The 12,929-nt window shown below is 43.8% G+C and overlaps 1 protein-coding gene across 4 annotated transcripts in view; it reads left to right on the top strand.

The window, feature by feature from the left end:
- RNF13 (ring finger protein 13) overlaps window positions 1-12,929 on the top strand; it is a 145,425-nt gene that overhangs the window by 92,247 nt on the left and 40,249 nt on the right. The window lies entirely within an intron of this gene.

Here is a 12,929-nt window from a genome sequence, read left to right as displayed (position 1 = left end):
ACAAAGCACAGAAGGAAGACTCCAAAGAAGAAGAGATGCGCCAGACCAAGACCAGCGACACCCCTCAGACCGGACCGCCCCACTGGGGAGTATAATAGAAGGCATTTTTCTTTTGTTGCAGGCCGGATGAAGGGCAGAGATGCAGCATTTTATCATACTGTGTATGAGGGCAGAAAGGTGGTCGCCGTATCTAATGTGGGACAAAAACTGTCATTTTTGCAAAAATCACAAGATTGTTTTTAGAAGTTTTTACTTGTAGAGGATTTTGGCTCTTGATTTAGTGGCTCTTGTAGCCTGTGCTTGAATGCCGCTGTGCCGTGTCTCAGGTGACTCATAGTCAGGATGTTACAAGCGCCATCATTATTTTGTCTGGTGAATCATGAAAGGGACGGGTAAATGTGAAGTAACAATGTCTTTTTTTTTGTTGTTATTTTGGAATTTATTAGCAGTTGCAATACAATGATTTAGTTCTTTAAACAAATCCATGCAAAACAAATCTTAAAGCTTTAGCTTTGACGTCTTGATCCTGCGTCCCCTTATATACTCAGTCGGTGTAAGGAAATGGTGGCGGCCATGATGATCCACCCTCTTTTTGTAGTTGCTGGATGACCTTGCTGAATGACATGGTGCGCCCGGCTCGTCATGTACTATTGTGGGAGCAGATTTAATAACCGTAGCAATCAATGTTATTAAGTAATGCTTTACAAGAAGCCTAGGGAAGATCTGCTGTGAAAATCCTCATATCTCTGCTTCCTAGAAGTGCGGGAATCCAGGCCGTGTATTGGGATTATGGTGCTAAATGCAGTCTCGGAGCAAACCTCCATTATGCCTGGTAACTAAATAAAGCGTCTATGGACTGAGGTATTCATCTACCAATAGCCAGCATTATGCCTCAGGGGCAGGGAAGAGTTAAGCTGAGCGCTGGAGCCAGACATCAGGCCTTTTTAGGTAATCACGTTTGCATTGCTTAATGTAAGATTCCATTACCTGGCTGTGGAGATCGTCCCGTAGAGGCTTGTGGTCAATAGCATCAGCCGCTTGGAGCTGGAGGAATGACTTTCAGCAGACATTTCAGCCTGTTTTACATTATCTCACTTTACGTGAACTCAATCACCCTGGTTAGTTTGTAAATCCGGTGGCTCCAGGCCATGTATCTGTAAAAGTAATTTATAGATGGACGTCTTCACATTTTATATTCCTGTGCAACAAATGCTTCTGAGCGGATTGGTCCGGGTATGCATGACTTCTTGGTGCCGTGCCCACAGTTGACCTACACACCTAGAAGTGGCCATTATGTCCTCAATCCTCGGTGATAGTCATATAACATAAGGTTTGGGTAAGAATCGTGTGTCATTGCCTGATCTACTGATGTCACAGAACTGTCCATCGTTGTACCCTGCCGCCAGGTCCCTGTATGACCTTGTTATTGGACATTACCTTTGACGGTGGCTTTTGTTCAGATGCTTTTCTAGTTCTTTTCTCATTCATAAACCCAAGATAAAAAAAAACAGAATAAGCAAATACTCTGCAATAAATAAACAGCAATAGTGCATGGAAATAGTGCTTAGTTAACATACTTTTGATAGAATAAAAAACGCAAAAAAAAACAGTCTTCCCACATCAGAGACCCTATTTGGGATGGCCTTAAAGGGAACCGGTCAGTAGGACTGTGCTCAGTAACGTACAGACAGTGTCAGGTTGGCGCCGTTATACTGATTAATGACACTTTGGTTGATGAAATCCGTCTTGTGGTTGTTCTTTAATCTTTATTATCAGTTTTGAGTTAATGATATGCTCGTGCTCTGGGACGGCCTGTGGGGGGTCTATCAAAGCAACCTGGGCTTCCATAACACCCCAGCAGTGCCACAGGCTGATCGCCTCCATGCCACGCCGCATTGATGCAGTAATTGATACAAAAGGAACCCCGACCAAGTATTGAGTGCATTGCATACATTTCAGTAGGCCAACATTTCAAATTTTAATATAATTTTTCAAGCTGGTGTTATAAAGTATTCTAATTTACTGAGATAATGACTTTTGGGTTTTCATTGGCTGTAAGCCATAATCATCAACATTAAAGGGAACCTGTCACCCCCCAAAATCGAAGATGAGCGAAGTCCATCAGCATCAGGGGCTTATCTACAGCATTCTGTAATGCTGTAAATAAGCCCCCGATGTATCCTAAAAGATGAGAAAGAGGTTAGATTATACTCACCTGGGGGGGGCGGTCCGGTCCGATGGGTGTCGCGGTTCGGTCCAGGGCCTCCCATCTTACGATGTCCTCTTCTTGTGTTCACGCTGCTTCGCAGGCATACTTTGTCTGTCCTGTTGAGGACAGAGCAAAGTACTGCAGTGCGCAGGTGCTGGGCCTCTCTGACCTTTCCCGGCGCCTGCGCACTGTAGTTCTTTGCTCAGCCCTCAACAGGACAGACAAAGTATGCCTGCGCCGCAGCATGAACACAAGAAGAGGACGTCACAGTATGAAGATGGGAGCCACCGGACCGCGACGCCCATCGGACTAGAACCGGACTGGAACCGCCCCTGGGTGAGTATAATCTATCCTCTTTTTCTCATCTTTCAGGATACATCGGGGGCTGGTGGGCTTAGCTCATCTTCGATTTTGGGGGTGACAGGTTCCCTTTAACAGAAATAATCACTTGAAATAGATCACTCTGTAATGACTCTACATAATGAGTTTCACTTTTTGTATTTAAGAACTGAAATAAATTACCATTTTGATGATCTTCTAATTTGGTGAGAAGCACCTGTATATTCCACTTCATCTTTGTAGGTTTTCTCTTTCAGTTGCAGTGGAACTTTTCTCTCCCACTGGGATCTTGCATCAGCACTTTGGCCTCCGGAGATATTAGCAGACATGTTTTCTGCTTGGAGTTGTCTTGCATCACACATGACAATGTTAGTGACACCTGGGGACATCTTGCATTTACATTGTAGGGAGCAGCCTACATCCAATGTGCTGTTTTATCAGGCCTGGCGCAGTGCTGCCATTGTGCTTTCGGGGAAATGTTACTATTCTAGGGATCTGAGTGGGTTGCACAGGGACAGAGTGTGTAATGCCACCGGCCATCTGTTTCTATGGTCACTTAAGCGATAGCTATACCCCTGCAGGTTTTATGCTATTTATATGCAGTTTTTTTAGAGCAGCACCAAGTATTGTACTTATTCCTGTATTTCTCTTGGTGCATAATTAGGTGAGAGATCTGAAAATCAGGAGCCACTATAGAGTTTTAGGCCATATGCACACGTTCAGGATTTTTCGCGTTTTTTTCTGCGTTTTTTTCGCTATAAAAACGTGATAAAGACGCGAAAAGAACGCTAACATATGCCTCCTATTATTTGCAGGGTATTCCGCATTTTTTGTGCAAATGTTGCATTTTTTTTTCCGCGAAAAAATCGCATCGCGAAAAAAAAAAAGCAACATGTTCATTAAATATGCGGAATTGCGGGGATTCCGCACACCTAGGAGTGCATTGATCTGCATACTTTCAGCATGGGGCTATGCACACCATGCGGGAAGTAAGCAGATTATGTGCGGTTGGTACCCAGGGTGGAGGAGAGGAGACTCTCCTCCACGGACTGGGCACCATATAATTGGTAAAAAAAAAAAAAGAATTAAAATAAAAAATAGTGATATACTCACCCTCTGATGGCCCCAGGAGTGTTCCCACCTCTCCGGTGCACGCTGCCGGTTCCGTTCCTTTAGATGGTATGTGTGAAGGACGTCGCGGTCTTGTGATTGGTCGCGTGACCGCTCATGTGACCGCTCACGCGACCAATCACAAGCCGCGACTGTTGTGAATTCCGCTCTTAGGCTCCCTCCGGTGGTTGTAAGTGGCACTTTTGTGAGTTCTGCTCTTGGGCTCCCTCCGGTGGTTTTGAGTGGAATGGCTGCTCCTTGGATTTAGCAGTCTGCAGCTGCTTCCACTGATTGTCTTTCTGCTCGGCTATTTATGCCTGGCTCTTCCCTTCAGCCAGTGCCACTTGTCAATGGTTCCTGGTTGGATTCACATCTCTCTTGGATTTCCCTGATATCCTGACCAGTTCAGTAAAGATAAGTCCTTTCTTTGCTCTTTTCTGTCCACATGTTGTGGACTTCTTCGTTCTGTGCATTCTATGTTTTGTCCAGCTTGTCAGTATGGATTAATTCAGTTAAGCTGGAAGCTCTGGGAAGCAGATTTATCCTCCACACCTTTAGTCAGGTGTGGAGATTTTTGTAAACTCTGTGTGGATTTTTGTAGTTTTTAATACTGACCGCACAGTATTCCGTCCTGTCTTATTTATCTAGCTAGACTGGCCTCCTGGGCTACATTCTGGTTTCATTCTACATATGTCTTTTCCCTGTCCACTCAGTCATTACTTGTGGGGGGCTATCTATCCTTTGGGGATTTTCTCTGAGGCAAGATAGTTTTCCTGTTTCTATCTTTAGGGGTAGTTAGTTCTCAGGCTGTGACGAGGTGCCTAGGGAGTGACAGGAGCATCCCACGGCTACTTCTAGTGTTGTGTTGAGCTTAGGGACTGTGGTCAGTACAGGTACCACCTCCTTCAGAGCTCGTCCCATGTTGCTCCTAAACCACCAGTTCATAACACGCGACGTCATCTAAGGTCCTTCACACACAAACCATCTATAGGAACGGACGCCGCCGAGGAGATCGGCTGTCTGCAGGTAAGTATAACCATTTTTTTAATTATTTTTAAACATTCTATCTTTTACTATTGATGCTGCATAGGCAGCATCTATAGTAAAAAGTTGGTCACACTTGTCAAACACTATGTTTGACAAGTGTGACCAACCTGTCAGTCAGTTTTCCGAGCGATGCTACAGATCACTTGGAAAACTTTAGCATTCTGCAAGCTAATTACGCTTGCAGAATGCTAAAAAAACCGCGAAGAAAACGAAAAAAAAAAAAAAAACGCAACAAAAAATGCGGATTTCTTGCAGAAAATTTCCGGTTTTCTTCAGGAAATTTCGGCAAGAAATCCGGACGTGTGCACATACCCTCACTGCTGCTGCATTCTATCATATTACTGGGTGTTGAATCCCAAAAAAGTCTTTTCTCCAGAGCAACTGTATTGTATGCAAACTAGGGGTTAGGGAAATGGGCCCTAATAAGCAGGGGTGGGGGCATCGCCATGCACAGTATTAGGAAGCCATTGAATCTTTAGGACCACCTTTCTTAGATGTCTGTATGTATGGCAGCTGAGAATAGTTAGGCTGTGTGCAAACGTTGCAGACTTTTCACGTTTTTTTTTCAGGTTTTTTGGCTATAAAAACACGAAAAAAAGCATACATTATGCATCCCATCATTTAGAATGCATTCTGCAATTTTTGTGCACATGATGCGTTTTTTCTCTGTCGCCCATGACGGCACCACGGAGAGAGGGGATCCGCTCACCAAGGACAGGAAACCTACAAATAAAAAGGGCGGTACCACTCTCCCGCATCAGTTGGTTTCCTGTCCTTGATGGGAGACCTACAGACTTACCAGAAGGAAGATCGTCGTGGGATTCCGGGGCCAATCAGTCCGACTCAGGCAGCTGGGGTCCCTCTGCCTCGGCTGGTGTGGTGACCCGAAGCGCCACCGCTGGGGCTAGTGGGCCTCTAGGGTGTGCGGGTGAGGTGACATGGAGATCTGTTGTGCAATTTCTTCTGAGTATGCAGATACCCTCTATGTGGGGGAAAACTACTGTTTGGGCGTACGGCAGGGTTCAGATAGGATGGAGTGACGCTTTCGAACTCAGACTCTTATGTAATGGTCTGCTGGTGTTATGTCATGTTTGGAGAGCCGCTGATATGTCTAATCTGTGGGAAACCCCCCACAAGTTACTCCATTTTGTAAAGTATACTCCCTCAAGGAATTTATCTAGACGTGTGGTGAACACCGTGAAACCATAGGTGCTTTGCATAATTTTGCTACATTGATCTGTGAAATTTTAGCCCCAAATTTTTTTGACTTTCACAAGAATAGCAGGAGAAAATGGACCCCAAAATTTGTTGTGCAATTTCTCCCGATTATACCCATATACCATATGTGGTTGAAAACTACTTTTGAGGCACAGTGCAAAACTCAGAAGGGAAGGAGTGCCATATTTGAATTCAGATTTTCCTGGACTGATTTGAGGGTACCATGTCACACTGATATGCCAGATATGCCCCTGATATGCCTGATATGCCCCTGATATGCCAGACCAGCAGAACCCCCCCAAAATAAGTGACCCCACTTTACAAACTACGCCTCTCAATGATTTTAGCTGCAGTGATCATATTGACACCATAGGTTTCTCACAGAATTTTAGAACTTCGGGCAGTGAAGAAAAAATCATTACACTTTTACCAACAAAATTTTGTTTTAGCTCCAGATTTTACATTTTGACACAGGGAAGTGGATAAAAATTGCACCAAAATTTGTCCATCAATGTCTGAATGGAGAAATACCCAGTATGTAGCTGTACAGGACTGCTTAGCCACACGGCAAGACTCGGGAGGGACTGAGCACCATTTGCCTCTTGGAGCACAGATTTTCCTAGAATAGTTTCCAGACTCAATATACAGAGCCCCAAAGTCCTAGAAGCGCTGAATACCCCCTCAATTGACCCCATTTTGGAAATTATACCCCTTCGTGAATTTATCTACAGTTGTAGTGACAATTTTGACTCTGTGGGTGTTTTTCAGAAACAAACAGCAGTGCAGAATTTCCTGAATGTTTCTTTTTGATGAGGCGAGGAGTCATTTCACTTTTCTAGAGCCTTTGTACTACCAGTAATGTGGAAACCCCCTTTATTTCAGTTAACAGATGATGGACCTGAGTGAGGGATTTTTTTTTTTATTGAGTTGAAGCTTTTGTTGGGAACATTTTACATAACATTTTGGATCACTTTTATCCGGCTCTCTGCACTGAACACTTCTGGGGTTTCCATCTAAATCTCCAAATTACGTGATTCACATGAAACTACGGAAGGATCCATTCACTATAATGAGGCAACAGAGTTACTCTGAACTCTGTCTGGCCTCTATTCAGCAGTGTCCTTCTTTTCAGAAGTGCACAATACTGTGGCCAACTGTGCTTTTATGTACACCTAAAAAGATGAACACTGTCAGATCAAAGGCCAGACGGCGTCCACTGTGCCTTCATCTGCCTCATTATAGGAGATCTTCTGCTGGGGTTCTGTCTGAAGCCCGTATTTCAGAGATTTACTCGTAAACCCCGTTGTAGGCGCTCATCGTAGAGTGCAGGATAAATGTGAGCCGTGCCTTGATACGAACTTTGGGAGACAGAATGAACAAATCAACCGCAGGTGAAGAATTGACTTGACTTATTTTTTTACGCCGTTCTTTGTGCAGTATATGTAAGAAGACTACTTTATCCTTTGGGTCCCTGCTATTACAGCAATACCAGATTCATATCAGTGTTTTACATTTGGCTGCTGTCACACACACTAAAAGAAGGGTTTTTGTTTTTTTTAAGTTGTGCATCGCCATATTTTGCTCTCCTGGTCTATATGTCTCATATGAAGCGTTACTGCTAGGTAGAGGGGGCAAAGATTGCCAGTTCTAGATGTGCCGTGCTGATAGACTCCTACCCAAAAAGACTGACTGCGATCATAAATTCAAAGGGTACTTTTAATTTAAGAATGTGCGTATTTATGTAACCATATTATTTCAGTTCATTATTTTTCTCCCAATTTTGTTTTTCAATTGAATTGAACAGATTATAGGTGACATTAAGGCTATGTGCACACGTAGGAAATGTGGTGCAGAATTTTCTGCACTAAATCTGCATCTGCAGATTTGATGCAGTTTCTGTGCAGTTTCTGTGCAGTTTCTGTGCAGTTTCTGTGCAGTTTCTGTGCAGTTTCTGTGCAATTTCTATGCAGTTTCTGTGCAGTTTTTATGCAGTTTCTGTGCAGTTTCTATGCAGTTTCTGTGCAGTTTCTGTGCAGTACTATGTAAATCAATGTGAAAAGAAAAAGCTGTGCACATGGTGCAGAAAAATCTGCGCAGAAACGCTGCAGAACTGCACAAAAGAAGCGACGTGCACTTCTTTGAAATCTGCAGCGTTTCTGCGCAGATTTTTCTGCACCATGTGCACAGCTTTTTTCTTTTCACATTGATTTACATTGTACTGTAAATCACAGTGCAGTTCTGCTGCGTTTCTGCTGCAGAAAAATCTGCTGCAGTTCTGCACCAATTCTGCACTAAATCTGCATCGTGTGCACATACCCTAAGGCCATGTTCACACATAGCGTCCTGTCCCTGCGGGTTCTCCCGCAGCGGATTTGATAAATCTGCAGGGCAAAACAACTGCGGTTCTCCCTGCAGATTTATCGCGGTTTGTTCCGCGGTTTCCACTGCGGGTTTCCGCCTATACTATTGATGCTGCATATGCAGCAATATGCAGCATCAATAGTAATGTTAAAAATAATAAAAATTGGTTATACTCACCCTCTGACGTCCCGATCCCTCGGCGCTGCACCCGGCGGTCCGGTTCCAGAGATGCTGTGCGAGAAGGACCCTTCGTGACGTCACGGTCATGTGACCGCGACGTCACCGAAGGTCCTGGTCGCACAGCAACTCTGACCGGACGGCCGCGTGCAGCGCTGAGACTTCAGAGGGTGAGTATAACATGATTTTTTATTTTTATTCTTTTTTTTAACCCCAAATATGGTTCCCGGGGCCTGGAGGAGAGTCTCCTCTCCTCCACCCCGGGTACCATCCGCACATTATCCGCTTACTTCCCGCAACGTGGGCACAGCCCCATGCGGGAAGTAAGGCTTCTTTCACACTAGCGTCGGGCCCGGCCCGTCGCAGTGCGTCGGGCCGAGGTTACCGACGCTAGCGTTGCCTCCGCCGCACAACGGGTGCAGCGGATGCTGCTTTTCAGCGCATCCGCTGCCCCATTGTGAGGTGCGGGGAGGTGGGGGAGGAGTTCCGGCCGCGCATGCGCGGTCGGAAAAGACGGTCCGTCGGCAGCAAAAAATGTTACATGGAACGTTTTTTGCGGCCGACGGTTGGCCGAAAAACGGCGCAACCGTCGCACGACGGTTGCGACGTGTGGCAATCCGTCGCAATGCGTCGCGTAATGTTAGTCAATGGAGAAAAAACGCATCCTGCAAACACTTTTGCAGGATGCGTTTTTTCTGCAAAACGACGCATTGTGACGGATTGCAGTTAACGCTAGTGTGAAAGTAGCCTTAGCGGTTCAATGTATTCCTATGGGTGCAGAATCGCAGCGATTCTGCACAAAGAAGTGACATGCTGCGTGTTTTAAACCGCTGCGTTCCCGCGCGGTTTTTCCCGCAGCATGTGCACAGCGGTTTGCGGTTTCCATAGGGTTTACATGTAAATGGAAACGCTATGGAAACTGCAGCGGACCCGCAGCGGCAAAATCGCTGCGGTTCCGCGGTAAAAACCGCAACGTGTGAATATAGCCTAAAGGTTTAGCAAGTTATGAAAAGTTATGTAATATGATTTCATTACATGACAAAAACCTGTAATTTTAATAGGGGAGTGAAGACTTTTTATAACCACTGTATGGTGCAGATTTGTGCTGCCGAGCTTTTCTGTAGTGGAAGCAGCATTACTTTCGTTAGCGTACAGACCTTTCCTGTTGCTCATAGAACAATATTACTCTGCATGTAAGACGTGCATGTGTGCAGCTCCTGACTTATTTTTTGTGCGGTAATGTTGTTTTCCAAGTTCTTTGGGTGGGCTGTCTTAAGGTGGGACTGTGTCCATGGGGCTGACCATGGAATCTGAGGAATGCAGGTCTTTCTCCACAAACTCCTATTTAAACACCATCCTGGAACAGGTTAAAGGTTTCTAAGATTTATGTAAAACTCTAAGCTATTTTTATGCAATAATATCTCTTTATTGATAGTGACAACATTGGACTTCGGTGTGTAGCCAGGAAAAGTACACCAGAGACTGTTTTCTCAGAACCAGTAAAGCAAAATAAATTCTTGTTCTATGTTGGGTTTTCTGTGGATATTGCTCCCTATTTGCATCAGTACATGAACCTGCTGGGTTTCAGTATGTGAAGCAAAAAAGGTCGTTACAAAGCCGCAACTAATGAAAGTGGACCCTCCTCCAAAGCTTTGTGCTATCCAGTGTGCAAAATAAGTTATGCCATGCACACCGTTCTGTTAAGGGAACATGCAAAAATAATTTTGAAATTAATGTATTGACGATAGTTTGTGTTTTGACATCACATGCATTGGTGGCTCCCCGTTGATTTTTCCCGAACGCCATCATTTATGAAAAAGATAGGGTTCAAACTTGGAGATGACAGTGGATGTTAACCCGCGCTGCCGAGGATCCAATATACGATAAGACCAGATGCGGTTTTATCTGTCAACGCGTTTGAAGTAATCCCTCTTCACCAGGACCAACCACAATCATTGTGGAGGTATGAAGAGGTATGATTACATCGAAACGCGTTGTTGGCCTGGACATTTTGAGGCTGCTACTTAAAATCAGTAGAAAAATCATAAACTGCACTCCAGAAGGAATACCAGTAGTAATGAAACTCTTCACTCCAAAGGATATGCTGCAAAACAAGGTGAATTTATTTACAGTCTGTGGATCAACAGCTTCACTCCGGTGATACCCTCTAGAGGTCGGCCACTTTTATGATTCATGTATGATAATGTGGAGACAGGTTACATTTAGGCTATGTGCACACGTTGCGGATTAGCCTTAGGAATTTCTGGTGCGATTTCTGTCTCTCCTGGCAGAAAACGCACCTGCGGATTTGTCACGTTTTTTGTGCGGTTCCGCAGCATTTTTTGTGCTTTTTTGCTGCGTTTTTTTTTGGGGGCGGATTTGCTGCGGTTTTTTACCCCTGCGAATTTCTATAATAGAATGGGTACAAAAACGCTGCAGATTCACAAAAAAGTGACATGCTACTTCTTTTAAACCGCAGCGTTTCCGCATTGGATTTTCCGCAAAGTGTGCAGTTTTTTTTTTTCTCATTGATTTACATTGTACTGTAAATCAATTGCGGATCTGCAGCGTTTCTGCACCTCAAAAAACGCTGCGGATCCGCAGAGAATCCACAACGTGTGCACATAGCCTTATGATTTATATATATGCTAATAATGGACAATGTGAACTATTCTTATGTTGTTCTAATATATTGAGTGCTCCTCTCCCTTTAATGTTGTTATAGACATGAGCTTGTCATTCAGGATATGCTACTATTAACCCCTCATATGACTCCAGCCAGTACATTTGGGCTCTTTAAATATTACTTGTTACATTAGTAGATCATGAATACGGTACATATATATCTAGTCATGTTGTTACCGGCCACTGTTGCATAACAGGCCTATGTACTCTTTGTTCAGGTGTTTTCCATCACCTTGATCTGGTCTTTTTCTGATAAATATTTCATCTTACTGCTTTTTCATTGTGTTATACTACATATATATACAGTACAAACCAAAAGTTTGGACACACGTTCTCATTTAAACATTTTTCCTGTATTTTCATGACTATGAAAATTGTACTTTCACACTGAAGGCATCAAAACTATGAATTGACTAACACATGTACAATTATATACTTAACAAAAAAGTGTGAAACAACTGAAAATATGTCTTATATTCTAGGTTCTTCAAAGTAGCCACCTTTTGCTTTGATGACTGCTTTGCACACTCTTGGCATTCTCTTGATAAGCTTCAAGAGGTAGTCACCGGGAATGGTCTTCCAACAATCTTGAAGAAGTTCCCAGAGATGCTTAGCACTTGTTGGCCCTTTTGCCTTCACTCTGCGGTCCAGCTCACCCCAAGCCATCTCGATTGGGTTCAGGTCTGGTGACTGTGGAGGCCAGGTCATCTGGCGTAGCACCCCATCACTCTCCTTCTTGGTCAAATAGCCCTTACACAGCCTGGAGGTGTGTTTTGGGTCATTGTTCTGTTGAAAAATAAATGATGGTCCAACTAAACGCAAACCGGATGGAATAGCATGCTGCTGCAAGATGCTGTGGTAGCCATGCTGGATCAGTATGCCTTCAATTTTGAATAAATCCCCAACAGTGTCACCAGCAAAGCACCCCCACACCATCGCACCTCCTCCTCCATGCTTCACGATGGGAACCAGGCATGTAGAGTCCATCCATTCACCTTTTCTGTGTCACACAAAGACACGGTGGTTGGAACCAAAGATCTCAAATTTGGACTCATCAGACCAAAGCACAGATTTCCACTGGTCTAATGTCCATTCCTTGTGTTCTTTAGCCCAAAGAAGTCTCTTCTGCTTGTTGCCTGTCCTTAGCAGTGGTTTCCTAGCAGCTATTTTACCATGAAGGCCTGCTGCACAAAGTCTCCTCTTAACAGTTGTTGTAGAGATGTGTCTGCTGCTAGAACTCTGTATGGCATTGACCTGGTCTCTAATCTGAGCTGCTGTTAACCTGCGATTTCTGAGGCTGGTGACTCGGATAAACTTATCCTCAGAAGCAGAGGTGACTATTGGTCTTCCTTTCCTGGGGCGGTCCTCATGTGAGCCAGTTTCTTTGTAGCGCTTTATGGTTTTTCGGACTGACTGACCTTCTTTTCTTAAAGTAATGATGGCCACTCATTTTTCTTTACTTAGAATTTTGTATTATGGCAATAAAAAATAGAATAGAAGACATATTTTCAGTTGTTTGACACTTTTTTGTTAAGTATATATTTCCACATGTGTTAATTCATAGTTTTGATGCCTTCAGTGTGACTGTACAATTTTCATAGTCCTGAAAATACAGAAAAATCTTTAAATGAGGTGTGCCCAAACTTTTGGCCTGTACTGTACTTTTTTCGTATACAAGTGAGCACCCTCTGTAGCATGTACAGGTGCTTCTCACAAAATTAGAATATCAAAGTGTTAATTTTTCAGTTCTTCAATGCAAAAAGTAAAACTCATTTATTATATA

Source organism: Ranitomeya imitator, chromosome 5, assembly GCF_032444005.1.
Source record: "Ranitomeya imitator isolate aRanImi1 chromosome 5, aRanImi1.pri, whole genome shotgun sequence".
NCBI lineage: Eukaryota > Metazoa > Chordata > Amphibia > Anura > Dendrobatidae > Ranitomeya > Ranitomeya imitator.
The sequence above is the reverse complement of the archived record's forward strand: the minus strand, read 5'-3'. Positions and strand labels throughout refer to the sequence as shown.